The sequence below is a fragment of the Sphaeramia orbicularis genome, chromosome 22, assembly GCF_902148855.1.
Source record: "Sphaeramia orbicularis chromosome 22, fSphaOr1.1, whole genome shotgun sequence".
NCBI lineage: Eukaryota > Metazoa > Chordata > Actinopteri > Kurtiformes > Apogonidae > Sphaeramia > Sphaeramia orbicularis.
The window spans coordinates 573,063-589,306 of record NC_043978.1 but is presented as its reverse complement, the minus strand read 5'-3'; the positions used below and the strand labels follow the sequence as shown (position 1 = coordinate 589,306).

The window sequence follows — 16,244 nt, the reverse complement described above, 5'->3', positions numbered from 1 at the left end:
AATTTCCTCGTCGTCCGTCCCACTTGTTGTAGCTTCTCTTTTGGTCCATTTTACGAATGATCAAAATCCAAAGCTGGTGGAAATGAAATGAGTAAATATTGGCGGTGAACAGAATGTGGAAACGCTGTCAGTCTAGTCCACCACTCAGCCTTCTCCAGAACACAGCCCCGCCCTTAAAGTTCCTGGTCATCTGAAAAGTACTACCTCTGTACCAGGAACTTCTTCGGGGTAAATTTGGGGCCGGGGGAGGGTCAGTTACCAGGGTAATTTTCAGTGGAAAGGCACCAGGAACTTTGAAAGTTCAGGGTAATACAGAAAGTTCCTGCAAAAGTTCCTGCGGTGGGAAAGGGCCTCATGACTCATACTTATCTGGCAGGAGAGACAAGAAGGTGGTTCACCCAGGGAGAGGTTCAACCATTGCACTGCAGCTGTCTGACCTCTGCCAATCCATAAATGTGAGGATCTCAGCTGCATAAATATCTGATAGGGGGGACTGTATTCATGTTCTCCCCTCATTATATGTGGAAGGAAAGAGAAACTTGTGCTCAATTATGTTAACTTAGAACTTGTGTAGTACTGTAATACATGGAAAACTTAACATAGTATTAATTGTGCCTGATTTCAATTACCTTAGTTCTCCACCAGAGGGCACCACAGTTCCATTCAGTACAGTGGAGTTGGTTCATAGTACACTGTAATAATGTAGAGTTGAGTAACAGAGTACATAGAACAGATGTGATGGAACCCAAATACAGTTTCACATGTAGTAGAGGACCACAGGAGGAATAGTACTCATCAGTAATCTGTATCATTACATTGTTGTCTTTATTACATAGATGTCATCTGGATGTAGAAACAGGACAATTAACCCTTACAGACCCAAACATCCACCTTTAACCCTTAAAGACCCAGACGTCCACCTTTAACCCTTAAAGACCCAGACGTCCACCTTTAACCCTTAAAGACCCAGACGTCCACCTTTAACCCTTAAAGACCCAGACGTCCGCCTTTAACCCTTAAAGACCCAAACGTCCGCCTTTAACCCTTAAAGACCCAGACGTCCACCTTTAACCCTTAAAGACCCAGACGTCCACCTTTAACCCTTAAAGACCCAGACGTCCGCCTTTAACCCTTAAAGACCCAAACGTCCGCCTTTAACCCTTAAAGACCCAGACGTCCACCTTTAACCCTTAAAGACCCAGACGTCCACCTTTAACCCTTAAAGACCCAAACGTCCACCTTTAACCCTTACAGACCCAGACGTCCACCTTTAACCCTTAAAGACCCAGACGTCCACCTTTAACCCTTAAAGACCCAGACATCCACCTTTAACCCTTAAAGACCCAAACGTCCGCCTTTAACCCTTAAAGACCCAGACATCCACCTTTAACCCTTAAAGACCCAGACGTCCACCTTTAACCCTTAAAGACCCAGACGTCCACCTTTAACCCTTAAAGACCCAGACGTCCACCTTTAACCCTTAAAGACCCAGACGTCCGCCTTTAACCCTTAAAGACCCAAACGTCCGCCTTTAACCCTTAAAGACCCAGACGTCCACCTTTAACCCTTAAAGACCCAGACGTCCACCTTTAACCCTTAAAGACCCAGACGTCCTCCTTTAACCCTTAAAGACCCATACGTCCGCCTTTAACCCTTAAAGACCCAGACGTCCACCTTTAACCCTTAAAGACCCAGACGTCCACCTTTAACCCTTAAAGACCCAAACGTCCACCTTTAACCCTTACAGACCCAGACGTCCACCTTTAACCCTTAAAGACCCAGACGTCCACCTTTAACCCTTAAAGACCCAGACATCCACCTTTAACCCTTAAAGACCCAAACGTCCGCCTTTAACCCTTAAAGACCCAGACATCCACCTTTAACCCTTAAAGACCCAGACGTCCACCTTTAACCCTTAAAGACCCAGATGTCCACCTTTAACCCTTAAAGACCCAGACGTCCACCTTTAACCCTTAAAGACCCAGATGTCCACCTTTAACCCTTAAAGACCCAAACGTCCACCTTTAACCCTTAAAGACCCAAACGTCCACCTTTAACCCTTTGTTTCACTCCGTTAACCTGTGACTGAGAATTACTCCGAGGACAATGAGCTGCGCTGATCCACCTCCTCTCCGCATCGCTTCTCGGCCTTTTGGCTAAGATCAGGTGTAGTGTCTGTTCTTATCAGAAAAGACGACTCATCAGCCCACCTTCATCTCCCCAAGATGGGTTCACAGAGCCGGTCCAGATCAGCAGCCGCTGCGCACCCCTGGTAGAGGAGGCGGAGCATAACACCAGTGTTCCACCACCATTTGGAAACAGCGCTGAGATTCCAGCCAGCGGAGTTCCTGCTGGAGACGTGTCCAGGGCCCCCCCTAGTGATGTCATTGTCACCCCACAACCCCCTGAGGTGGAGTTGGAGCTCCCCCCCCCCAGTGCAGACTCCTCCCCTGGAGAGGAGCCAGTGGCTCCACCCAGTGGAGTCTCTTTGGTGTCTGACAGTCAGACTGAGGAGGTACAAATACTTTCTTTCAGTGACCTGTTTTGTCAGACTCCTTTTGACGTCCACGGTGTTCCTGCCCAGGAAGAGACAGGCAAGTAAAACTCTGGAAATGTACTTTCACTGTAGAAGTGTTAAGTTTGGAGCATTATTTTCAGACCATTGATACATTCTGAGTACCCCTCCTTCTTTTAGGATTAATTTCTTTCATTGGGATTTATTTAAATTAAGTCATATTTTCTTTCCTTTCTCTTATTTTTATACCTAAAATTTTATTACATGGACTTTAAAATTTGTACCCTGAACATCCAGGGTTTACAGAATAGGGATAAGAGGGCCACAGTATTTTCCCATCTGTCCACTTTAAGTTTTCATATTTGTTTATTATAAGAAGTTCATCTGAAGGATGATACAGACATATGTAAGTTTTGTAAGGAATGGTTTAAAGGGGACTTTAGATGGAGCGTAGGTGGGGTGCACTCCTCAGGTGTGGGTTTGTTGTGTGGTAATAAAAAAATGCACATTGTAGGCAGTTTTTCTGCTTTTCAAGGTAAAATATTAGTTGTTGATTTAAACTGGAATGATAATAATTTAAGAATAATAAATGTGTACGCTCTCACTGAATCTGTATTACGCAGAGAACTGTTAGAAAATTTGGATCCGTGGTTTATGACAAACAGGACTGTTATTATTGCAGGCGACTTTAACTCAGCTCTCGATAAAGGTACCAATGGATTACCTCTGAAATCCTTTATACAAAAATTCAATCTCAAGGATGCATTTAAAGCAGTTCACCAACATGATCCAGGTTTTACTTGGGGTAACAGTGGAGGGATACGCAGCAGAATAGACTACGTCTTTACATCAGTGAGTACAAAAATTATTTCAGCTGAGGTTTTCCCAAAATTCTATTCAGACAATAATTTACTTTGAATAACATTTATGTTAAATGCTCCAACATATGGAAAAGGATATTGGAAAATAAACAATGGAATACTTACAGAGAAAGGTTTCAGAGATAACTTTTGGATATTTTTTGAGCATTGTGTAAAACTAAAATACATGTATGGTACGTTGAGGGTTTGGTGGGACGATACAAAGATGCGTATTAAAAAATATATAAGGGGTGTTTCAAGAATACTCGCAACTTTTGTCAACCAGAGGGCCAAAATTTTTACCATGGTGAAATTGCTCAAAACTCAGCTGATCCCTAAGAGAGGAACCTAAGGAAGAAAAAACTGAAAACCGTTTTCAAATACTATGCTTTATTATGAAATAACAGCAATTAGAAAACCATGACAACACTGTGGTTATGTACAGGACACACACAACAAAAATAAGGTGAATGATGATAAAAATGTAATTCTCATCAAGAAAATGGGCTCCAGTTGACAGGTTTGCCCAAGCATAAGTGAGCTGAGGTACTTTAAATCAATCTGAATGGATTTTAGTGTAGTGTGTTTTTGAACCTGGTGCATTCTTAACGTCCAATAGGATTTTCAGGATACGGTTCCATTTGTCCTCATTTCCCCAAATCACCAGCTAATGCCACCAAACAGCTCCTTTACAATGAGTAGACATGGAACACTGTAAAACTAAGGGCATGAATCACTGGTCTTCCATCAAGGCTGAGAATGTTCAAAAATTCAGAGTGTACAGTAGGGGTTATGTACGGGACATGGAGGTTACGTTTGGGACACTTGTTTGTTTTGCCTCCATGATCATCATTTTGAACTTGTTACTTCCTGAAATGGGTAAAACACGATTAAACCATGCTTTGTAAATGTCATTTGCTATTGCATGGTGGAAAGGGGGTTGTATCATTTGTATGAAACAGAAAAACATGACAAAGTGTCAACAGTAACTAAAGAACAAACTTCCAAATGTCACATCTGCTACCAGACGTTAGTCTGGTTTTGTCTGTCTTGTTACTCTTGTCTGTCATTTCCTGTTTTATTTTGTTAAATTCTCCTCATGTGTCATGTCTGGTGTCTTTGCTTCCTGTCCCTAATCTGTGTCACCTGTGTTGATTACCTGTCCCCGCCCTGATTTGTTCCACCTCTGTCTCATTGTCTGCCCTCCCTCTTGTGTATTTAAGCCCTGTGTTTTCCCCTGTTCGTTGCCAGTTCGTATTTGCCTCCATGCCTATACTTACCAGCGTTTTTGGATCCTGTCTGTCTGCCTGTTTTTGACCCGGTTTGCCTTCTCTGACTCCTGCCTTTTTTTGCCTAACCCTTGTCTGTGCTTCTGCCTCCAATGACTCTTCATGTGTTCAACCTACTCGCCTGTTTCACGGTACGTGAGCTAGCCTGTTCCCTATGTCCTGTTGCCTTTCCGTCTGCCTCCCTGTGTATGACCTGGTTCTGCTACTGACTTACCTCTGCTTTCCCCTAGTCGGACTCCTGACGCGTTTTACCGGTCCGGACTGTGTGGTTCTGTCTCCGGTCCACTTCACTAACCCTGAGAAGAACCCAGGCCTCTGTGTCTTCAAGATTCTGTCTAATATCACTATCAGAGAACTGTCAGTTAACTTTGTGTTAAATAAACACTGAACTTTTACGTCTGTCTCTGGGTCTTGCATGTGGGTTCAGTTTTCGTACTCTGACCATCACACCAAATACCTGAAATGTAGGGTTAGGTTAGGGTTATGTTCTAGTCAGAGAAAAGAAGTGAAAAAAGTTTTTTTTTTTTTTTTTTTTTCTATGCATGATGTGAAATTCCCAGCTAAAACAATCCACTTTTCAGGTACCATGGATATGAAGCTTTAAACATCAATTATATTCCACACATCCTGGGTAAAACTGGGTCTACACCAATGAGATGGGTCATGAGATGCCCATCAAGGCCATCAGTTCAAATCAGAATGTCAAGATTAGCTTAAATATATTAAGGTGTCCCGTAAATAACTCACACTGGCAAAAAGTTATGCACGGGACACTCTTTTTAAAGATGGATAAGGATCACTGAATTGTTCTTTGTGCTAATGATTTCTTCTTGTGAAGATTAACTAAACACATTCTTCCAGTGAAATATAGTTGCTCTAGTATTCAAAAGATATGAACATTTGAAGCGTGGTTATGTATGGGACATGGCCAGTTTAGGGTTTTTTCTTGCACTGTCAGATTTTGGAGATGTGCAGAAAGGTATTTCCAGCATGGGCTTCCTAAATTCCTTCTTTACAGTGATATTTTGGTCAGTCTTCATCAGTAGGAAGAGTATTTGGCATAAACTATGAAGTCAATCTCAAACCCTGCTTGGATGGAAAAGGCATGTTCCACACTGAACTGCTTCTGTACGGGACATTCCTGACGTGCAGTGTTTCAACACTTACTACTGGCCTAGTTCTAAGATGACAAGTTTCACATGTGGTTCTTTACCTTCCTCTGTGGTAAAGGACTGTAACTGATGTATTTTTTGGCCTTGCCTCTCTGTTTTTATTTCAAGATATCACTTTGAAATTAAGTGAAAATTTTGGTAATGTACGGGACAGGTGAAAACATCCTCAACAGAGGCCCACCAATCACAAACAAGTTGGTTCCTTGATGGCTGAACTAGTTATTCTCGATAACAGATGAGTATTGAATGAAACTGACATAAAAACCCATAAAAGCCTCTATTTCTTATCACCTGAGGGACAAAGAATTTAGAGGGTCAAAAAACCTGAGCAGCGGTCACGAAAACAGGTTTTTGAAAAACTGCTGTCATTATGTTAAGATCCATACAATGTAGACCTAAATTGTTCTATCACTGAGGCAATATCATAGAGTATTGAAAATCATTCAATATGTAAGCAGTTGTTTGGCTTTTTAAACAGGGCAAAGGGTTGAACATTGTGATTACCCTTTGGTTGACACAAAACTGGCAAAAACGGGTTATGTACAGGACACAAATGGAGTTGAAGAGGGAAATGTAGGGATTACTGACCGAATTTTCAGGTGTGCACATTGTAGACAATGTCCAACACACCAGGTAAACAGTTCAGAACATGTCTATTACTGTACATTTCTGAGATTCACCATGGGTACAAGGAGTTTTTCCAAAATTACAAGTATTCTTGAAACACCCCATAATGTATTATTGCAAACAGAGAGCTAAAAGGAAGTATAAAACTGTATAATTTATGATGACAAATTCAGAAAATATATGTTCAATATAATATGACAGGAAGTACTTTTGATAAGGACCGTCTCTCTATTTTGCAACAACAGCAGCGAGAGTTACTGGAGCAGAACGCCAGGAGTTTTACTTTTAAACAACAAAGAGAGCAGTTTGAAAACCATGAGAAATGTTCATCCTTTTTCTTTAAAAAAGCACAAACTCATCGACAAACAAGAACAATTCAGGCCTTAACAAAAGAGGATGGTACGGTAGTTAAAGACCCTGAGGGGTTACTGGATTTGTCTGTATCACATTATGCCAAACTTTTTCAAACTGAAGATGTGGATCATAACCAGGGAAGTATATTTTTAGATTGTCTTGATAAACAAATACCTGAAGATTTAAAAGAGAACTTAGAAAAGGATTTAAATATAGAAGAATTACATTTTGCTTTGAAACATATGAAGGATGAAAAAGTGCCGGGTATAGATGGACTCACTAAAGAATTTTATGACTTTTTGGGACTTGATAGGACCCCATCTGTTAGAGGTCTTTAATGAGATCTACACATGTGGTGTTATGAGTGAAAGTATGTGTGAAGGGCTGATATCGCTGCTGTATAAAAAAGGTAAGTAAGTAAGTAAATTTTACTTATAGAGCACTTTTCACAGACAGAGTCACAAAGTGCTTATCAATTCAAATCAGAATCAAATTAAGTTTACAGACCCAACAGAATCCTCCAGGAGCAAACACTTGTGATTGGTGACAGTGGAAGGAAAAAGTTCCCTTTAACAGCAGAAACCTGGAGCAGACCCAGACTCCTGGAGGATGGCTGTCTGCCTTGACCAGTTGGGGTTAAAGAGAGAGAGTAAAGGAGGAGAAAGAGAGAGCAACAGAGATTTAGAGAGACTGGGGAAGAGGGGGAGGTGGGGGTGGACACATGGAGTACTTCATGATGAATACATAGAGTGTAATCAGTCTGTGGTGGTCCTGGGTCAGGTGAGAAACTAAAAAGCCTTTTTGAACAGGAGGGTTTGGAGGTGTTTCTTAAAGCTCTGTACAGAGTCCATGGACCGTAGGTGTAGAGGCAGGTCATTCCATAGACGTGGTGCCACAGCTTTAAAAGACCTGTCACCGCGTGTGCTAAAACAGGTCCGTGGAACCATCAGCAGGTGCTGTCCTGAAGACCTCAGGCTACGAGTCGAGCTGTAGGGCTGGATCAGGGAAGCAATGTATGCAGGGGCCTGGCCATGTAGGGCCCGGAAAGGTAGCACAAGAATTTTGAAATGAAGACGATATAGAACAGGAGCCAGTGGAGAGATTTAAGGATGGGAGTGATGTGGGTTCTCCTGTTTGTGCGGGTCAGGAGCCTGGCAGCAGAGTTCTGGACAAACTGTAGACGGGCCAGCTCCTTCTGTTTAAGCATGTAAACAGGCTGTTGCAGTAGTCTAAGCGAGAAGATACGAAAGCGTGAATGATCATCTCGAGCTCATTGATGGACACCACAGATCTGAGTTTGGAGATGTTGTGGAGTTGGAAGAAACAGTTTTTGACTAGGTGTTTGGAGTAGAATTCTAAAGACATGTCCTGGTCAAAGATGACACCCAGATTCCTCAGTTTTGTCTTTACCGAGGAACTCAGGTCTCCAAGGTGATGTTTGATCCCTGGGATTGCACTATCCGGGGCAATGATGAGGGTCTGTGTTTGACTGGAGTTCAGCTGGAGGCTGTTCTCATTTAGCCACTGCTTCAGCTCTGACAAGCAGATGATTAAGGAACTCAGTTTGTGGGGCTCAGAGGAGTTAAAGGAGCAGTACATCTGGATGTCATCTGTGAATAGATGATAGGAGACATCACTGTACTGTTGGATAATGTGGCCAAGTGGGAGGACAGAGTAAGAATAGGACTGGTCCCAGGACAGAGCCTTGGGGCACACCACACAGTAGATCCGCTGAGTCAGATTGGAAGTTGTTTATTGACACAGTGAAGCTTCTGCCGGTCAGGTAAGAGGAGAACCAGTCTAGCACAGGACCTGACATCCCTACCAGGTCCCTCAGTCTCTCAATCATTATGGTATGGTCCACTGTGTCAAAGGCCGAGGACAGATCTAGCAGGACCAAGACCGTGGATTTCCCAGTCGGCCTCCATCAGGATGTCACTAGACACTTTTAATAGTGCGGTTTCTGTTGAGTGGCGTTGTCTAAACCCAGACTGAAAAGTGTCATAGATCTGGTGTGTCTCCAGAAAAGCTGTCAGTTGTTTAGACACTGCTTTCTCAAGGATTTTGGCCAATAGGGGGAGCTTTGAAATGGGCCTGGAGCTTTTGAAGTCTGTGGGGTCCAGTGTGGTTTTCTTTAGTTTAGGTTCTATGATGGCCTGTTTGAAGGAGCTGGGAAACAAACCAGTTGTGAGCGACAGGTTAAAAAACTTTGTGACCCATGGTCCAATAGTGTCAAAGACACCGACAAGGAGCTTATGGGGGAGGAGGTCTGCAGAGTTGGAGGAGGGTTTTGTTTTGGATAAAAGTGCTGAGATGTCCTCCAGTGTCACAGGGTCGAAAGAGGACCAGGTTTGCAGAGGGGGATCGGCTCGGGTCAGACGGCCAGAGGGTGGTGGGATATTGTGTTTAATATCCCTGATCTTGTCTGTGAAGAAGTTTAGGAAGTCACTGCTGTCAGCTTTACAGAGCACAGGGGGGGGCAGCAGGGGACACACTGGACTGGACTGTGTCACAGATTACTTTGGGGTTTTTCTTGTTTGTGGCTATAAGTTTGTGGAAGTAGCTGGATCTTGCCTCCTTAATCCTTTTATTTAAGGAGGTTATGAGATCTTTCAGATGTAACCTGTGTACTTCCAACTGGGTTGATTTCCAAAGACGCTCAGTTTTGTGACAAGTTCTCCTTAGGTTTAAGATGTTTTCATTTATCCAGGGACAAGACCACTTACGAGTGACATTAGTTTTCACGGGAGCCACCTGGTCAAGAATAGAGCTGCAGTGTGTGGCAAAGCACTGGGTGAACTCATCAACATCGGGACACTCATTAAGAAGACTAGGGTTAAACAGGGCACGGAAATCCTGGGCTGTGGACTCTGTAATAATCCTCCTCTTGGCCCTTCTAGGTGCAGGCTTGGGCTCAAGAGGCACACATAAGTCAAAAAACACACCACAATGATCACTCAAGTGGACATCCTCAACACACACATTTGTGACGTGTAAGCCCAGTGAGAAAACCAGGTCCAGGGTGTGGCCTTTCTTGTGGGTGGGGCCAGATACATGTTGTTTGAGGTTAAAAGTGTCAGTCATGGCTAAAAGTTCCATTGCTGGGCTGGATGAGTCATTGTCGATGTGCAGATTGAAATCCCCAAGAATTAAAACCTTCTCCAGTTTTATTATTGATGTAAGGAAATCACTGAAATCGCTTAAGAAGGCACCAGCAGGGCCAGGGGGACGGGAGATTAAGAAACAGTAAAACACACTGGACGAGCCAATCTTGATCATTTGTGACTCAGATGAGTGAAAGTCATCGGTGCTCATCCCTCTGCATATGTATTTGTCTTGGTGCACTACAGCAAGGCCACCGCCCCGGCGACAGGGGCGGGGCTGACCAACAGCAGAGCAGCCAGGAGGGCACAGCTCATTTAAATGAATGAACTCCCCATCCCTTTGCCACGTCTGCGTCAGGAATAATGCATCCAAGTTCCTGTTGGTAAAAAGCTCATTTAGGGAGAAGGATTTATTGGCAATGGAACGTGCATTTAGTAATCCAAACCGGCTAGGTGGTGGTGACATCATGGTGTTCGTGTCTGCTGTGTGTAATGGGATTTGTGTCAACCACCTACGATGCCTTTTAGCAGAGTGAAACCCCATACGAGACCTGGATATGACAGGAATGGGGAAGGGCAAGGCAGAGGTGTAGGCTGCTGGAGATGGGGAAGGAGAAGAGGAATTCACTGAGGTGGTTAGTTGACAGGTGGACAGTGAGGGCCTGGGAGAGGAGGACAGATCAGCTGGGGTGGTGTTTATTCTCACTACAGATTTTATAGGAGACTCTGAACGTGGTGATATTAGATGTGACCAGCAGGGGGAGCAGGTGACTGCAGCAGAAGAGGGAGGGCATAGTCACATTGGTGTGGGTGTGGTTTTGGTCAGGACAGCGTGTTGGATGTTTTGAGCCAAGACCGTGCTGCCTAGTCTAGAGGGGTGGACACCATCGGACTTGTAGAAGGAGGGGCGGTTCCAGAACAGATTAAAGTTATCAATAAAACTGAAGCCGTTCAGAGCAGAGGCGGACTGGAGCCAGGTGTTCAGGCTGAGGAGTCGGCTGAACTGGCCCACACCACGGGCAAAGGAGGGGAGGGGCCCGGAAATGAAAACAGCCTTCCCGGATCCTTTCAGTTTATCAAAGAGGTTTTTAAAATGAACCTTCGTCACTTCGGACTGTTGAAGAGAAGTGTCATTGAAGCCCACGTGAACTATGATCCGGGTAACGGTGGACGGCAGTGAGAGCAGCAGCTGAGGGAGTTCATGGAGGATGGAGGTGACGGTGGAACCAGGAAAACACTTGGTTGTGGTGTTAAAGAAACGGACATGACGGAGGATGGAGTCCCCGAGGATAACGGTGGTTGGAGGGAAAAGTGGTCGAGGAGATGATGTTGAGGGTGAGGGGTCCCTGGTCTCTTCAGGTGGACATTCCACGGGTGGACTGTTGGAGTGACGGCAGAGGGCCTCTCGGAGGAGGCGGTGTCGGGCCGAGGAGCGGGGACCCTGGGACGGAGGCTTCACAGGAGGACCGGCTTTAGGACCGTTGCCTTTAATCAGCTCGGTGGCAGCCATGGAGTCAGCAGGAGCCGGTTCCCGGACAGAGCCAGGTGGGATGGGGGGCACACCAGCCGCGGTGGGGGGAGCCGGAGCATCCTCCACGGACAGGACGCCGAAGCGGTTTGATGTGCTGATGGTCGGCGGTAGTGAGTCTTTGCTCGTGTTCTTTTTGCGGCCACGAATCACCACTTCAGACCAGGGTGTAGAACACGGGGGGTGAGAACAGGCAGAGGAAGGATCCCATAACACCGTATCATCACAGGAGGCTTTGGGCTTCTCTGCGCTTTTCAGGAACAGACTGGACAGTGTGGGAAGGCGGCTGGAGAAACCACAGAGCTGGGCACTTTTCTCTGCTAGTTCTGCGGAGAGGCGCAGTATTTCCTCTTTGAGATCTGCGATTGTCTGGTAAGCCTTTACCAGGGTTTTGTTGGCTTGGACAAGAGAACTATCTCCGGGTGTTGTGGATGACGCCACGGTGGTAGCAGCGAGATACCAGAGGCAGAGTGCGGGAAGCGGTCGGTGACAGCCACAGGTAAGGATCCACTTACAATACTGACCTGCCCTGATGAAGGTTTTCGTTGATGGCGTCAAGTTAAAAAGACACGGTTAAGAGGTTGGGTTCAAGTGAGTAAGCGTTGAAAGGCAAGAAATAAGTAGTTAAAAGGCTGGATTTCTAAGAGTAGGTGCGCCGGCGGTTTGACAGGTGACGCTAAACTGCTCGCAAATTATCATCCCTTAACAATGCCATGTGTGGAATATAAAATCTTGAGTAAAGCCATGACCAACCGGCTGGCCACCGCCATGCCTCACATTGTAGGGATAGACCAAACAAACGCAGTGAAAGGAAGGAAAATATCCTGGAATGTTCAGTTACACAGGAATGTTCTGGCATATTTAAAAGACAGACATTTATCAGCTATCTGCATCAGCTTAGACCACGAAAAAGCTTTTGACAGAGTTAACCACTCCTTTCTCATGAGAACTTTACATGCTTTTGGTTTGGATCTCAATTTTTGCATTGGATGTCTATTTTGTATAATAATTTAAGATGTCGTGTGAATGTTGATGGAAACCGCAGTCGACCGATGAAACAAACAAGAGGGCTACGTCAGGGATGCCCACTGTCTGCATTATTGTATGTTCTGTACATAGAACCATTAGCCTGTTCAGTTAGAGCTAGTAATAACATACGAGGCTTAAAACTGCCAGGAGGTGAAACTTTAAAGATATCACAATATGCAGATGATACAATACTTTATTTAGCATACGATAACAGTGCACAAGAGGTTCTTAAAACCCTTGAAAATTTCTCCTGTGCTTCAGGTTCAAAAATCAATAAGAAAAAAACATTATACAAATATCTGGGGGAATGGCATTGGAGAACAGATCCTATAGGTGAGTATAGTTTATGTCAGGGGCACATGACTGTACTGGGTGTCACTTTTGGTCACCCTGAGGGAGACAGTTTTTGGAATTGGACCAAAAAGTTAAACTTGGTTGATAAAAAACTTGGTTTGTGGAAGAATAGACATCTGTCTTATGTTGCTAAAGCTTTATTTGTTAAATCAGACATCTTGCCAGCCTTGTTACATTCAGCGAATGTATTTCCTATGCCTTTTTCCATCAGAAAACTGCTCGTGAAACAGATCTTTAATTTCTTTTGGGGAGGTTTTGAATACATAAAATGTGACAGAGTGTATCAGTGTATAGAAGCTGGAGGGAGAGATTAATATTACTTAGAAACTAGATGTGTTATTCTTTTCTGAAATCTGTTGGTTGTTGTCCACAAACTATATTCATAAATGTCAAGTCCTTTTGAAATTCTGGCTCACTATCCCTTTCATGTTTTTAACTAAATGGGATAATAGAACTCCAAAGGCAGAAATAATTCCTAAACATTTCCAGTATGTTGTGTCTTGGTCCAAAAAATGGCTTGAATGTAAAAATGTTGGAATGGTTAAAAAAACAGCGGTTGCTGTATGAAACCGTGGTGGAACAACTGAGTCCACCAGAGTTCAGAATAGCTCCTGCTAGCTGGATAAGAGCTCAGACCAAAGGACTGGACACCAGGCTGAAAGATCTGAACTGGTTAGTTTTACACAGAAAACTTCCAGTCAGATCTATCCTATATGCACACAATATTAAATACTGTCCCAGAGAAAGGTGTTCTATTGAAGAGACCATACGTCATGTTTTATGGGAATAAAACTTTGCATCATCTGTGTGGGTTTTACTGAAACAGTGTTTTGACTGTTTGAAGACTCTGAATTATGACACAGTGGTTTATTTTAATATGAAGACGATACAGAAGAATCATCTTTCCTTTAATCACATTGATCTCCATTACAAAAGCAAAACTGTGGAACGCCAGACAATCACTCATGAAGGAGTCTTACAAATGGACTGAATATGGAATTGTAAAATGGATTGAACTGGACATTATTAAGATATGTTTATCTGAAGTACAAAGGTGGGGATGGGATACAATCAAAGACAGATGGAAAATAATATTCCCAGAGCCTCCGATGTTTCTGAAAAGAGTCATGTATTGTACTGTATTTATTTATTTATTCTTTGTTCTGTTTTTAAAAATGTAGATATTCTCTAAGAAAAGGCACAGTATTTCAGTTTTGTTAAAGCAGCTGTTTATTTGGATATGTTTGGTTTATTTTTGTATTCAACATGTGCCCTTAATGGGATGTTTTTTTTGTTTTTTTGTATTATTTCTGTAATACACTTTTATCGAATAAAATTTCTAGGAAAAAAAAAAGTGTTTTTATCAGTTTAATATCTGATATGTCCCCTATCCGGGGACCATATATTAAATTGCTTTTTGGATCAGGGAGCTGGAATACGGGCTTGCTCCATCCGCTCCACGCATCGACCTGGTATTGCAGTACCTCCAGGAACGGTGCAACACTTTCTCTCTGCATGTCAAATGGTAAGAGTCAGCTGTTGCTCTCGCGAGATGTCAACACGAATGTAGTGTGTGTGTGTGTGTGTGTGTCTCCTTGGAAAAGGCTTTGGTTAAACCACTGCCTCTCAATTCACTCACAAACAGTGGGAGGGAGTCTCTGAAACATTGAGCCGCTCTGTTTCACTTTGCCCGGGCCGAGATTTACCTGGACCGCTGAGTGTGTTTTCTCGGCCCCGAATGGCACCCCACAGGGTGGTGGCTCAAACGGGATGGTCCCTTTTGATTAGGCTTAAACGTCAGTTTCCACTGGGATATCTAAATGCCCGCCCATGCTGGCTAGGTAAGATTTCGCCCGGTAGTTTCAAGACAAGTAAGGCTTTGGAAAACCATGTCTCTTTACCGGGGCCCTGGGCCAATCAGAGGGCGCAACTGTCGACAGTCAGTGCGGGAGGAGGAGGAGAAAAGCCTCGTGGGCGAATTCCTTGGTGTTTTTCACTATTTTCACCGATGGTGCTTTCAGACTGTGCTTTGGGAATGATGGGCGCCATAGGTCAGCTGGGCCTGTCTGTAAAACACCCCCTTTTGTGGCGCGCTTGTGCCTCATACTTACCTGGCAGGGGAGACACCGTGATCAAGAAGGTGGTTCACCCAGGGCGAGGCTCAACCATTGCACTGGTAACATGATGTTGGCTGTGACGCAGTCAGTGGGAGATCCAGCCGGTTTGAAGAACATGTTGAGATTTGAGTTCAAGGACAAAGAAGCAGCGTTTCCAGAAAGGGTCTACTTTGGACATGTCATTCTCTTCGAAAGCCTGAAGATCAAACCAGAGGAGACACTGCTTGCAGCAGAACTGTTTCCCGTTACTATGATGTGACTTTTCACAGCAGTGGACGAATGGAGAAGGTACGAGGCCTGGCAGTTCAGTCTGAGAACCCAAAGCTGAATGCCTATACTGTGACGTCTAGATGTAGAAATATGGGATATTCAATCGGTGCTCTGAGACCAGGTGGGATGAAATGCTTGTTTTTTGTTTTTTATTTTATTGAAAATATTTGGGTGTATAAGACATATACATTTTGAACAAACATCAAGATGTCAAAAAGAAAAAGCATTTGAACAAATAAATGTAAGAAAAAATGCATAAAGGCACAAAGTACAATAGACAAACAATAGTATAAAAACAAAAATAAACAAATATATCAGAGTTCAGTCTACTTTAGAGAACTGTTTATACATTTCCAGGGTGCTAGTGCTTTTTTGTTAAAGATAAATTCTAATGATTTAATATATTTTTCAAATTCCATCAGAAAGATTTGAAAATGTGGGTGTATTCTGGTATATTTATTTTGTGTATATGAAATTTACCAAATAAAATGATCAAATTTACAACAAATTCTAAATCACGAATGTCATGTTCAAAATATGTAATTACATTTTGAGATGTTACAGTTATTTTTTCATTACTTTTAGATTAGATAAATTTTTCAATTTTAGACCAGAAGTTAGAAGAGTGTTCACATACAATAAGTGTGGAGTAGTTTCACGACAAGAATGACAAAAGTTACACATTTTTTCCACGTCAGAAAATTGAGACAAAATAGCGTTGGAGGGAAATACGTGATGTAAAATCTGGAGATGTATAATTCTAATTTTGTTTGTAATACAGTATTTATTTGGTATTGTCCATGTTTTTGACCACTCAATTTTAGAGAAAGTTGAGTTCCAGAATGCTTTACCTCTGGGGGAAATGTTTCTCTTTTCATGTAGTTCATTGCGTATATGCTTGTTATTACAGCTCGAGCTAAAAATATTAATGCCATTGATCGGAAATACTTGGTTTATTATTTGGTTGGTCCACAGACAAGCTCATCATCCAGTCAGAGAACAGACCCTGGAGGAAACACAGACAC

At 43.3% G+C, this 16,244-nt stretch overlaps 4 pseudogenes; all 4 read left to right on the top strand.

The window, feature by feature from the left end:
• Positions 1-361: 361 nt before the first annotated feature.
• LOC115414433 (uncharacterized) lies at positions 362-514 on the top strand (annotated as a pseudogene).
• A 1,622-nt stretch (positions 515-2,136) lies between these two features.
• Positions 2,137-2,215, top strand: LOC115414460 (uncharacterized; annotated as a pseudogene).
• Positions 2,216-14,162: 11,947 nt separating this feature from the next.
• On the top strand, positions 14,163-14,338 carry LOC115414457 (uncharacterized; annotated as a pseudogene).
• Positions 14,339-14,935: 597 nt separating this feature from the next.
• LOC115414438 (uncharacterized) lies at positions 14,936-15,085 on the top strand (annotated as a pseudogene).
• Positions 15,086-16,244: the final 1,159 nt, after the last annotated feature.